The sequence below is a fragment of the Bufo gargarizans genome, chromosome 10 (genome assembly GCF_014858855.1).
Source record: "Bufo gargarizans isolate SCDJY-AF-19 chromosome 10, ASM1485885v1, whole genome shotgun sequence".
In the NCBI taxonomy this organism is placed as follows: domain Eukaryota; kingdom Metazoa; phylum Chordata; class Amphibia; order Anura; family Bufonidae; genus Bufo; species Bufo gargarizans.
Genome location: NC_058089.1, coordinates 107,073,655 through 107,088,283, shown reverse-complemented (window position 1 = coordinate 107,088,283; position 14,629 = coordinate 107,073,655).

Here is a 14,629-nt window from a genome sequence, read left to right as displayed (position 1 = left end):
GTGTCGGCATAGTGTAGTCATCTCTGTAAATTCATGCAGCAAAAGCTCTCAGCATATTATATAGATTATTCAAAGCTGTCAATACAGTTCCCTCATCCGACATTATTCTATAGAGATACAATGACTGTTGCATCGTTGCACGTCTCAATTAATATTTACATTGAATTGTCCGCTATCATTCCCATGCCGTTATTTATCCCAATAATTATGTTTCTAAACAAGCATAAATCATTTCAGCGATAGTTCCCTTTCCATAAAATTGCAATACCTTACTTGAAGTTAATGAGCTGTCATCTTGAAGCAATAATGCTTTCAGCCTAAGCAAATACCCTAAGCTGACGTAGGTGTAAATGCAAATCGTGGCTTAAAGGGAAAAAACAAACCAAAATGCTACCTAAAGAAAATAAAAATAAAATAGTCATTTCACATTTAACTTTATTTGCCCTAATTTAACAGAACCTAGAAAATCTAGGCCATGGACAGTGTCTAATAACTCCCACGGGCTTTCAGAATAAGTGTAAATACCATTTATTTTACTCAGGTTCAAAATGACAGGTCCTTGTAGAATGCAATAAGTCTTATTACAGATGATATCGTTATGTCATGTGTCAGCTACTGTGCGCACTGCTGAATGTCTGGACAGCTCCTAAACAGTGATAGCAAATAGTAAGAGGAAAGAAAAAAAAAAAAGTCGAATAAAAAAAGCAAACCATTGAATGAATACACCAAACAGATAAAAAATATGCAGTTTTAGTAAATATAAAAAAAATCTAAATTATATAATAAATACATTAATTAACACAATACCCCTTAGTGTTCAACATGTTTTAAACCTTACTGACCAAGTGCATTTTTTAATTATTTTTGAATTTTTTCTCATTTTTGCCTTCCAAGAGCCATAACTTTTTTATTTTTCTGGCATAAATAACTTTATTCTCTGGGTCAGTACAATTACATACAAGTTTACATATATTGCCACATCCCAAGCCCGATAATTTTTATTTTTTCTTGTACGGAGCTGTGTCAGGATGTGATTTTTGCTGGACAACTTGTAGTTTTCATTGGTATTATTTTGAGGTAAATAACATTTTTAGCTTTGAATTCAATTTTTTGGGTGGAAACTAAGCAAAAATCTGCAATTCTGGATTTTTTTTGTTGTTTTATTAAATTACATGATGTTTGTGTAGTATGGGTTGTTATGGATGTGGCTATATGTGGAGGAGATTTTATCTTGCAAAGCATTTTTTCAATGGAAAAAATTTTGTTTTTGTTAATTGGATTTTTTAGTTTATTTTTTTAATTATTTATTAGTCCCACAAGGGTACGATAATAGGAAATATTTTAATTTCTTCTAAAATACATTACATCTATTTCTATAGTGAAATGCATTTTAATGTCAGTGCTATACTGAAATTCACCAGCAGGCTGCGGTGGAAAAGAGAAAGGTGCAGCCTGCTGAGAAATGCAGGAGGCAGGCTTGGGGCCTACCCAGCCTCCCTGCACTGACTTTGACACCCCACAATATCATTTGTGGGGTGATGAAGGTTGAAAGAGGGAGCTTGCTCCCTCAGTAACGGCTTACATGCAGCGTGTCCCATTGCCCACGGCATGTAAGAGGTAAACGGCCCGATCAGTGCTACTGCCGGTCTGGGCCATTACAGCAGGAGCACAGCTCTTATGTGAGAGCCAAGTTTCTGTACTCCACTCTGCTCACCACAGCATAGAAGACCCATGTAGCGCTTAGACTGAGCAGCTGTAAAAAGGAGGCGGCCCAGCCTACGGCCCCTTAGTGACCATTGTAAAAGGCATATGGGTGGTAACTAAGGGGTTAAAGGGGTTATTTATCATCAGGGACCTTTCAGGCAGACCCCCTTTAACTTGTTTGGACCTACTGAGGGAATCATATTTACCTGATTCCCGCTTCTGGGTTCCAGCTCCTTTTTTTTCAAATCTCTGTTCTCCCTGTGTCAACATCCAGGTTGGTGGGGGTCACATGGCCACTTCAGCCAATGACTGGCTTCAGCAATGATGTGTACCCCAAATGGCATGTTACTGGGTAAGGTGACACATGGGGGACATGTTATTGGCTGCAGTGACCATGCGACTCCTGACAAACCAGATGGTGAAGCAAGGACACCGGAGATCAGCACTAAAGAGCTGGATCCCAGCGGCAGGGATCAGGTAAGTATGATTCTTTCCACAGGTCTGGCCAGGCTGGGAGGTCTGATTGAAGGAGGTCCAGGGATAAATAACCCTTTTAATGCTTTACATATGGTGCAGGAGCTTATCAAGCCCTTCATTCCAGAGTTCTGTTCTGAAAATTTAGCAAAAAGGCATTTTGTGGCATTTTGGGCTTATTTGCTCAAAACAGTTTGCAACTTTTTGAATTTTTACACTACTTGTAACTTTAAAAAAGTGGGTGACAAAATAGGTGTGGTTATACTGTTGAGCTTATTTAAGACAGATTTTTCATTTGCAATAAAAAAAAATCAATTTTTGTTTTTAGCACAAATTGTCTCAATCTCATAAAAACTGGTGCAAGAGACAGACTTTAAGATAAACTAATGGTGTCGAAAATTGCACCACATTAGATATATTTGGCAGAAATTATGGAAACATAGTCTCCTGCAAAACTGATGTAATAAATCCGACCATGATAAGTGTCCATGAAAATTGTTTTTGGTCACACAAAGTCTTCCTAATGGATATATAAAAATGCACAAAAATAAAAGCAGTTAAAAAGCATGCTCTTATTAATAATGTATAAAATGTTTGCAAACTAATAAAATAAACCAAAATGTTTTTTTTGTTCATAAAACAAAAATAGAGAGAAGCAATTGATATTTTTTTATAAATATACAGAAATGCATAAAAAAATAAAATTTCTTTTTTATTGCTGAACTAACAAGCTATTAGTTTTGTCAATGATTAATAAACCTGTGAAACCAAAAGCACAGCCACCTGCATTAAATGTTCTTAAATATATAAAAATGCATATTATAACAAAGCCAGCTGACAAAAAGAAAAAGAAAAATCTCATATGTGATGCAAGGTTCTAGATTTTTCAGAAGTGAGGACTTGTATTTATTAACTTTGGTATTGTAACATCACAGAATCCACTGACATACCAGGCACTTGTAATTGGGTTTCTGCTTAAAGGCAACAATAAACACAGAGCGGAGAAAGCAAAGTGTACCGCAGCGCTGGGTGACCTTGGGAAGCAATGCCTAAGGCACCTTGCTGTGGTAACTGATATCATTAACTGTGACTGTGATGCCTGGGCTTTTGGAGTAATCAGACTTCGGAGGAATGTTTCACAGGGGGCACCTTATGGAGGTCAATCTTTCATGCACTCATTATGATGCCCTACGTGTTTGATTATATGAGAACAAGTAAAATCTACCTTGAGGCATATCAAGAACTCCAGCTGGAGGTATTAGAAATCTTGACAGAGTAAAGTAGTGAATTAAAGGCTTTGCCACCAAGGATCCTCTTTAAAATGGGATTCCAGGTCTGGTCTCTGCATATCATGTTTCATCCAAGACATCAAATACCATAGCTCACGGAATTCCTATCAATCTTTGAGTCATAAGCCATTTTTTTTTTTTATTAAGAATTTTAACTGAAAAAAAAAAGTTTGGTTTTTAACATTTTTTTCAGACCTGAGAACTAATCTGCTTTGAACAATTTAAAATCCATGCCATCTTTCTTTTTAAATAATGCATGACGAGATTAATAGTGTTGCAGATGTCTTCTCGACTGTCACTTAACGATCAAAACATATTTATTTCCAACCATTCATTTGAGCTTAATCGTGTAATTATTGCCAGCTGAAATCATTGCATCAAAAAGTTTTCTTTATCAGTATAAATAAAAATACTTTGGAAATCTGCGATTAATTTTTTTATATATTAACCCTTTGTTTTCTTTACATGTGCTTTTCTTTGAAGATTTTTTTTGTGTAGACACTGATGATTAAAGATGAGTGAATCGATTGTAAACTGATTGGATTCATCTTGAATTTCTTTTGTGATTCAATTTGGATAAATCTTTCAAAATGGTGGCCACCAATAGACTCTGTGACACAATGATTATAGAACCACTGTGTCAACCAAACAGATTTGACTTGGGTCTAATCCTAAGGGCATTATCCTGGAAGTCTCTTGGTCTTGCGCCTTTAAACCCTATACAGGAGTCTGGACTTTGCTGCCAGGGAACCACCAGGCTGCTGTCTCCTGGATCAGTTTGTTTGTTTGGCAATTGACCCACTGGGGTCACAGACACCAATGCGGAACAGCAAAGAATCAGGCAAAACCATAGTCAGAGACAGGCTAAGGTCTGCACATGCAGAGAACATACAATCCAAAAAACAGTCCAAGGTCAGGGCAGGCAGCTCAGGGTCAGTATGAAAATCAGAAAGAGGTCAAATCAGGCAGCAAAGGGTCAAATCTGGGAAACAGACAGAAGTTGGTACATGGGCAAAACTTTGGAAGCCATTATTGTATCAAAGCCTGGGCCCAACAGAGTATCCTCTGGTACTGTAATGGACCAGTCTGAACCTGGCTACAATCTATTTACCTATATTCATATACTAAATGTCATTCTCACTTTCACATTATTAACGCTTTCTTGATGTTAAAGAGTCTGAAACGGGTTGGATACAGTCCTAGGAGACCTCAGAGTGTCATATGTGACTTTTCCGAGGAAGCTAAGCACTTTTGATTTGGGTCCAATTTATTCATAGCTGAATCAAATCTGATGACCAATTAATTAGAATCTAGCCTGAAGCAAATTTCAAGATATTTACTCATCTCTATTGATGATATATTTTTAGGACATAACACTAAGGTCTGATCAGTCAGGATCTATTCATTGTGATCCTGAAGAAAGCATGATTGAGACACATTCAGTCAATGAACAACTATAGGGCCTTCAAAAATGCAGTCATTCCCATCTCACTGCTGCCACTGTGTACTATCAATCGGTGTGATCCCTGAGGTCATATACTTACTGATTGGACTTTGATGGAACACCTTAGAAAGATATCATCAATGTCTGGACTGAGAAAATCCTGACCATTAATTACCATTTCATCCACTTTCCTCTGAGATTTTGATTGTCTAATTTCATGATCAAACATGGACTCATCTCTTGACCTCCTCCTTTATAATTTTTCTTTTCATCTTTAAAAGGGTTGTCAATGTCAAGGATCATGAAAAAGCTGAATTTATTTTACCCAAAACAGTGCCACATTTGTGCACAGGTGATGCCCAGTGTTTCAACTCAGCTCTAGTACCTTTAGTGGTGCAGAGCAGTAAACTATGGACAGGCTTGATACCTAGTTCCAGAAGGAAGTATCCATGTTTCTTTTTTTAAGGACAACCCCTTTAAGCATTGTCAAAGCTACGTTAAATGTCAAAGCTATGTTAAATGTCAAAGCAGACTGTTCCCGCTAGGGACGACCTGGCCATAGACACTACTCCTCATGGCTGCTGACTGGGTACATAATGATCTGATGCTCTCAGCATAATTAATTTAGGAGCAATAGGTACTTATGCATCTGACCCAGTGGCACTGTGTTATTTGGCTCTGTTGAGGTAGTATTTTGTGCTGCACTATGGTATTTGGTTCTGCTAGGGTTGTATTTTATGCAGCATTATGGTTTTGTAAGCCCTGTCTACTTAAGTTGGCCCTGCCTACTTGTGTTGCCCTGCCTTCTTTCAATTTGGACCTGCCTACAATATGAGGCCACTTAGATATTTTTTTTTTTGCTTTAAGTTCCCAGTCCGCCCCTAATTCCTGGAACACTAAAATACATGGATTCAGTAGCAGTAAAATGTATTGACCTAAATACATAACTAGGCTAAATAGGCTACTTTCACATTTCCGAAACAGCTCTCCGGAAGTCTGTTCCAGAAGATAACAGCCTGCCAGAGTCTCCAGATCTGTAATTGCTGGATTTTACTGGCAGGCATCATTGACTATAATGAGGTCCAGCGGAGATCCACCCGCTACCCGGCAAATATACTGGAATCCGGCCATATAAAAAACGCTGCACACAACAATTTTTGTCCAGACGATTCCAGACATTCAATGCTGGAACAGCCTGCTGGAGAGCTATGCTGCAAATGTGAAAGTAGCCTAATTCATCTAGATTTCATAAAAGTGTTAAGATATTAAGATATAAATCGGAGGCACAGTGTATATTACTCAGCCAACAGAGAAACCAGCATTTGTCCAAGTGCAGAAAATTCTATGGTCTATTCTTTATGTTTACGACGAGGTATTGTGTTGTGGTATCTGAGCAATGCATTACCGGGTCTTGCAAAAAATGGATGAGTTGAACATTCCACATTATCTCCTAGCAGAGCTCCTTGTAATATTTTCTCTGAGCAGCTCACTTTATTATACAGCCAGCATTTTTCAGATGTATGTTGTACACACTAATTGTCTCTGTGCTGACAGCACACTGTTGTATTTGCTTCTCTGCAAATACCTGGAAAGTCAATGCACTTACGCTAATTGATGTCTCGGGAACATAATCTCCAGTAATACGTTCTTCTCATGCTGTGAGCTTTTGCATATTATACCGATTTCATAATACTGTGTTGCTAATATATTGTTTTAATTGTTGCCCATGTAGCACATTGCTCTGCATTTTTCATTACTAAACATGTTCAGTGCACAATAGTGTATGACGGGTGCAATTTAAAGCCTTTAATCCAACCTTCCGGTTTCAGTGCTGCACGTCTATGGAAATTATTTATTATAATTGCATCACACAGGTTATTATAAGTCATATGTGCGATTTATTGAAATCTTTGCTAATGTTCAGAAATTGTATCGCTTTAGAATTAATTTTTCTGCAATACACCATCTGAATCTGTAGCTGGCTCATATTTGTATTTTCCAACCTTTTTTTTTTTTACTTAGACTAGGTACGCAAGAGTTCCTTTGTGGTGGGATGGCATATTGTCACTATATGGTGGTATATCTCATCATAGTCTGTATTCAAAGCATCTTAAGATGGTGCACTTGTAGGCTACCTCAATGGAATTGTCTTGAATGATCAGGTATGAAAACCTGGCTTTGTGGACTCAAAGGGGTTCTCGGGGCTACAGATAATGATTATCTTCACCCATCAGCTATTTCAAGCAGAGTGGTGGCAAAAGCTATACAATGTACAGAGTTGGTGGAAGAAAGCTCTGTACACTGTGTAGTGGCCATGTAGGGGTCTTGGAGCTCAGGTCCGATTCAAATGAATGGAAGCTGAACATCAATACATGCTGGAAGCTACAGAGCATATGTAGCCTTCTGCTTCCACTCCATACACTGACACTTTCTGGTGCCCAAAAACAGCTGATCAGTGAGGTTGATCGGTTTTGGACACCAACCACTCTGATATTGATGATGTATCCTCAGGATTGGCCAGTGATATCTGCAACCTTAAGAAACCTTTTAATGGAAAAGAATAGAAGTATGCCAGAAGAGATTTAGGGGAAGCAACAAAATCAGGTATGCAACAGTTATTTTTTAAAATTTTTTATTTAGTTTTAAAGGTGTTTTCTGGGTGTTTTATATTGATGACCTATCCTCAGGATACATTATCAGTATCTGATCAGTGGAGGTCCAACTCCCAGCACCCCAACTGATCAGCTGCTTGAAGAATCCGCAGCACTCCAATGAGTACTACGGCCTCTTCCTATAGGCCAGTAATGTCATGTACATAGGTCATGTGACCCAAGTAGATAGGGCTAAGGCTACTTTCACACTATCGTTTTTTGCGAATTCGTCATGGATCTGCAAAAAAGCTTCCATTACAATCATACAACCGCATGCATGAACGGATCCAGTTGTATTATGTCTTCTATAGCCAAGACTATTGAAAGTCAATGGGGGGGTGGATCTGTTTGCCAGATTGTGTCACAGGAAACGGATCCGTCCCCAATGACTTAAATTGTGTGCCAGGATGGTTACATTTGGTTCCGCTTCGTCAGGAGGACAGCAAAACTCTGCAGGCAGCGTTTTGGTGTCCACCTCCAGAGCAGAATGGTGACTGATCGGAGGCAAACTGATGCATTCTGAGCGGATCCTTTTCTATTCAGAATGCATTACTGATCCGTTTTGGACCGCTTGTGAGAGCCCTGAACGGATCTCACAAACATAAAGCCAAAATGCCAGTGTGAAAGAAGCCTAAGCTGCTATCCAGGACGGTGCTGTGTTTGGTAAGCTGTAAGGGGGCCTCAATGTTTAAACAGTGGCAGGAGTTGAACCCACACCGACCAGATATTGATGACCTATTATAATGATAGGTCATCATATAAAACACACAGAAAGCCTCTTTAATGTCTATGTGTGGCTTTTATTTTCACAACATATGGCAAATTTGGGTTCAGTAAGTTGCAATTTATAGCAATGCAACTGTATGCTTTAGCACCATCATTAAAATGTAATGGAAAGCCTTTGTTCCAGGATACATGTTATTAATAACTATTACAGTTGTACAGAAAGTTCCTAAATCAAGAATGTACGGGTTTTTAGGCACAATGGAAAAGGAAATGTACATGTAGCCGAGCTAAAATTGACTTTCATAACACGTGTTATCTCATGACAAAATCCATTGAAATCCATTGAAAAAGTCAATTAAAATTTTCTTGCAGTGGTTTAATTAACACATTAACCATCAAGTTTACTTCGGCTATATCTGTACCAGTAGGGGGTCGAAAACTCCACAGAACCTTTTTAAATCTATCTTATTTAGGACTTTCATTGGCAGTTTGTATTTTGCAAGCTGGAAGAAAGAAATGCAACTATTCTTGTAAGGACTATAATTGGAACATTCAGGAAAGCTTGTCGTTTGTAGGATATGTCTTGTCTCTGCCTAGATGTGGCTATCACCTTATCTGGTGGAACAAGGGTGTGGGATCCCTGGTCTCTGGTTAGGCAGGCTTATACACCTTTTTTAGGTTACGAAAAGTGACAACAAAATAGATTTTCACCAAACTTTAGTAGAAATAGCATTTTACCAACCAAGGGGAATGAGAGTAGTTGTGTCACTGTGCCAACCTTGTAACATGGCAGTCTAATGTTTGCCAATCCTCCTATTCAGGAAAAAAAAACTAAAAGTGTCCCCATTTTGTAGTTAGGTCCATATTGACAGAAGGTGCAGCCAACACGAGTAGGCAGGGCCAGCAAAACCATATTGCAGCACATTATACTACCTAAGCAGAGCCAAATACTGTAGTGCCTCATAAAATATTACACAGGAGCACAAAATAACTTCCTAGAAGCTATCATGGTGTACTTATTCAGGCCGTTATTCCCTGGTGATCAGTGCAGTGGCAAGGTGGTCTCAAGGTTCAAGCCAGAAGTAAGTAAAAGAGTCTCACTTGCAATATAACTTATATGCCTTCACTTGTGGATTTATGTGTTCACTGTGTAATTCCGGCTAGCCACCGTGTAAGTCGGTCTAGGTGATGGGTGTCTGAACCACATTCCCTCACCTGCACCAGCAGGTTCTGTAAAGTTGTGGTTGCTGCTCACTCAACTGTCTATACAACACTGCAGCTGTTATGAAAGTTTCAGGTTTCTTGATCTTCTCGCAGTCTCACTGGAGAATGGGATCTCTTGTTGGTCCCAAAGCAATAGGAGGTGCTTACTTCCTCCACACTGTCCTAGCTAGAAATCCCCTTCCTGGCAGGAAGCAGGACCCGTCCACTCCTACAAAGAGGGGAGGAAGAGGGTGGCTAATCCTGTTCCTGACAACTAAATAACACCATTGCTGGTGTACAGGGCATAACAACACATAACATAAGAATAATATTACACATACTGTAACAATTTTAGATACCCCCAGGTCTCAGGTATTGCACATGTGGCTGTAAGGCTGCCAATGTTCAGATCAATGTCAAGAGGGAGCCTTGCAGGGGTGTAGTTACAGGAAGTGCAGAGGTAAGAGTTGCATCTGGCCCTGAAGTGGTTGGTTACCTGTTACCTGTTGACCCAAGTTGTGTTGAGCAAGTGCATGTGTGGGCAAGGAAGGACATTAATATTCCTAGTGTGTTATTGGAAGACCAATTTGTGTATTAGTAAGTGATCCTTCCTCCTGTCTTACAAAGGTCAGGTTCCTCTGTGTTCTAGGTGAACACATTTTCTAGTGTTTAAGTTATAATTATATTGTTATTGTCAATGTCAATCTCATCTTGTTAGAAGTTCACCAACTCTATTTGCTATTTGAATTTGAGTACTGTTACTATCAACATTTGAGACTTGTGAATTCAAGTGAACTGATAGTCACTTTGGTACAATTTGGCTCTGGTGGTACCTCAGTGGTATAGATGGGTAAATCGATTCTAAACTAAACAATTTCTAAACTCTAATTTATCATAATGGCTGCCTCCATTTTACAGGTCAAAAAAACTGAGACGAAGGCATCTGACACCACAAGGGGATAATATGTGGACCATGTTTTAATTTAAATATAAAAACAAAATCCAAAAGTGCAAAGTGTTATTAAGCAGGCTGTTTGTTACCACCGTCAACCATTGGTTTGCCATATGTTAGTGCCATCTCACTGCCTGACGACGTTATTGAGAAAAACAAACTTTTATAATATGCTAATTAGCCCCTAGGAGCGGGGGGGGGGGGAGAGGCGTTGCACCTGCTCGTGGAGGCTCCGTTCTCCCACCTCTTCTCACTGGCACAGGGGGATGTCCAGCCCCGGTATAAAAAGACAGTTCAGAAATTGTTGCGCCACTTTTATAAAAATACAGCTAAGGCTACTTTCACACTGGCGTTTTGACTTTCCGTTTCTGAGATCCGTCATGGGCTCTCACAAGCGGTCCAAAACGGATCAGTTTAGCCCTAATGCATTCTGAATGGAAAAGGATCCGCTCACAATGCCTTAGTTTGCCTCCGTTCCATCTCCATTCCGCTTTGGAGGCTGCTTGCAGCGTTTTGTTGTCTGTCTGACGAAACTGAGCCAAACGGATCCGTCCTGGCACACAATATAAGTCAATGGGGACGGATCCGTTTTCACTGACACAATAGAAAACGGATCCGTCCCCCATTGATTTTCAATGGTGTTCAAGACGGATCCGTTTTGGCCATATTAAAGATAATACAAACGGATCAGTCCTGAACGGATGCATGCGGTTGTATTATCTGAACGGGTCCGTCTGTGCAAATCCATGACGGATCCGCACCAAACACGAGTGTGAAAGTCACCTAAAAGGGTTGCCTCACTTCAGCAAATGGCATTTATCATGTAGATAAAGTTGATACAAGACACGTACTAATGTATTGGGATTGTCCATATTGTATCCTTTGCTGGCTTGATTCATTTTTCCTTTACATTATACACTGCTCGTCCCAGGGGTTACTGCAGTGCAGTTATGAGATGGCCAGGATGGGAGTACCTATGCACACTTCCAAAGTCCCGGCCAGCGCTTTTTCTAATAGTATGCAAGCACTTCCACCGCTGCTTGATTGCAGGATTGCCATAACCCCCAGCTACAAGCCGTGTATCATGAGATGAAAAAAATTGAACCAAGTCAGTAAAGGAGGCAATATGGACAATCACAACACATTAGTAAGTGGCTTGTATTAACTTTATCTCCATGATAAATGCCATTTGCTGAATTGAGACAACTCCTTTTCTGACAGGCTCTGTCATTCCACAGGTGAGCCCCCTTCACAAGTTGTCTTGACTCTTTAATATGTATACCCCTGCCAATGGCGGATTATAATAGGGGCATTTGGTTTGGTAGCCCCATGCCCAATGTTTCTCTGCACCCAATCGCAGCCTAAAATGACCCTGTCAGCTTGTGACCGACGAAAGATGAGCAATAGGAGTTGTCTCCGGTCAGAAGTTTATTGTAGTTCACACGTAAAGCTGCAGATAAAGTTATAGATATTCCGAGTTTTCATACTGGAGTAAATCCCCTAACAACTGACTACTACTACCCTCAGTCTCAGAGATATCCAGAAACACATCGCCCCTCCCCTGTCAGTTCACTATCCCAGCAGAGAGGAATGCTTTGAAGCGCGGCCAGACCACTGAGACCCCTGGAAAAAGTATAGCGTTCCCAAACCTAACATCTCCTGAGGGTTACAGAGGTTAACAGCATACCTTATTAGTGTTGATCACGAATATTCGAATTGTGAATTTTAATCGCGAATATCGGCACTTCGAGAATTCGCGAATATTTAGAATATTGCTAATTATATTCGTAATTGCGAAAATTCGATTTGTTATAAAAATACCAGTTCATGCGAATTTTATGCGAATTTTCGAAATCAAGAAAATAATGCCTGGAGATTACGAATTTGTGAATTCTCGAATATATGGCGAATATTCGCCCAAATATTCACGAAATATCGCAAATTCGAATATTGCCCCTGCCGCTCATCACTATACCTTATCTCTGGTAATAGGGAGATGTAAAGACCATCACTACAACCCCCAATATCTAATACAGCACACACTGACAAATAAAAAAAAGCACATTGACCAGCTATATACAAGGTCAAAGGAACATGACACAGTCCAATGTGACAGCCCCTTACAAGGAAGGAGAATGTGATGCTCATAGTAAAAAGGACCTGTAATGACATCATCCCCATGTGACCAGCAGCATAACAGGTCCTTTCCCCTCCAGTACTGCATGCTATGGGGTGTTATACTATATGATGCATACTGTGGAGTATTGTATGATGGGCTGAGTGTTATAGTATATACGTGGTATAATTTTCTTTAATATTCACCAGAAAAAAATATATACGGAGAGGAACGTAAAGCTGGGGGGGGGGTTGATAGTCTAGGCAAATGGATGGAGGAGCCTAAGATGGTTAAAAAAAAAACAATCTATGATAAACTTAATCTGCCCCTGAACCCTGGTCAACTTTTACAGAACATTTTGGGAAAAAAATTGTTCATCTTGAGTAGCAACTAAATACTTCCAGAGATTTACTCCTCAAGAATCTCTCGAGTTGTCAGTTTTGCTGGCTCTTGCTGCATCTAGAAATTCTCAGTGTTTTTTTTTTTTTCTTTCAGAAAATGTAATTGGAAGTAGAGTAATAAAAAATGTGTATTATTCTCAGAATTTACTACCGCGAGTCATATGTAAGGGTCAAAGATCTTTGTGTGGTTTCTTTGTATATTTTGTACCTACTCAGATTTTCATTTGCAAACAGTTGTATGAAGAAAAAAAAAATGAACATTGTTTCACAAAAACCATCGGATATGCTTGTCAGCGGTGAACACAGCGGTGCTCATCTCCCTGCTCCAGAGGGAAATATTTAGTGGCAAAATATTCAGTTGGAGATGATTTTAGCCTCAGCAAGGACGTTTTTCACAGCTTTCTGAAACTTGAACAACTTCCCGTCTTTCCTGCTGGGGCAATAAATGGTGGGAAAGACATTACTTTTCAAGGGAAAAGCAAAAAATTATATATATATATATATATATATATATATAGAGCAAATAATTAAAAAAATATATACATCCTAGTGTTTTGTGTATACAGCTCCCTTGCAGACAAATATGACTCAGTGGTTACAGATTACAAAGAAGATGTGTTTTTTTATTTATTTTTTATTTATATGTTAGCTCGCTCATCTCTGTTAGCCTACAGACTGTAGAATAGCGGTAAGAATGGCAGAGAATAACATATAACGACAGGATCAGACTACATCCCGAGCTTGTTTATAGTCGGATTCCATAGAGGCACATAGGTCATAGAGATAGTCGACCAGATGTGCACCTTATAGTAAATCATGTCTACTGTTGAGTCCAAGAGAGCATGTTGATTAGGCAGAAAAAGAGTAAATCTCCCAGACGCCTGAAGAGTAAACTATTTATCTAGATTACCAGTAACTAAGCTGGTGATTTAGTGATGGCATCAGTGACCAGCATGTCCCTCAGGTCTTCCCAGTAGCATGTTCTGTACACAATTAGAACTGTGTAGGCAGCAGGGACTAATGCTATTTCTTTCTATTGAGCTTGATAACAATATATACAGCCAGTGGAGTGCCAGAGGGTATGGTGGCCCATCTCTCATTTTTCTGTTGGTGTTGGTCACTTCAAGGGACCATTACTAGGGAAGACCTGAGTAATCTCACAATATATGAGTGCTTAGACACTGAGCTGCAACATTTTCCGGATACGGTAGCTTAAAAATTGGTTAAAAATAGGTTGGAAGTGTCCCTGGGTAAGTGCACATCTTCTATGCTTGGAGCCAGTAAGGTGAAGCAGACTAAATACTCTAGCAAAGTAGAAAAGAACGGGCACTCCAGTATTCTTTGCTTTTGAGGAATTTATTGGTCCCTCATGTTTAGGTGACGCGCGTTTCGGCAATCACAGGTGCCTTTTTCAAACAGAGAGTGAGCAGCTGGTGTGAGTGCAGAAACGCGCGTCACCTAAACATGAGTGACCAATAAATTCCTCAAAAGCAAAAATTACTGGAGTGCCGATTCTTTTCTACTTTATTTATCCCGGGATCACATTCGCATAAACCGAGCACCCACCGACCAGCACGCAGTGCCGCCTGACCTCATCATACAGTAAATACTCTAGCAGACAGCTGCATCAGTGCACAGTTGGTATTGCTGAATAGTGGTCTGAAGAGGA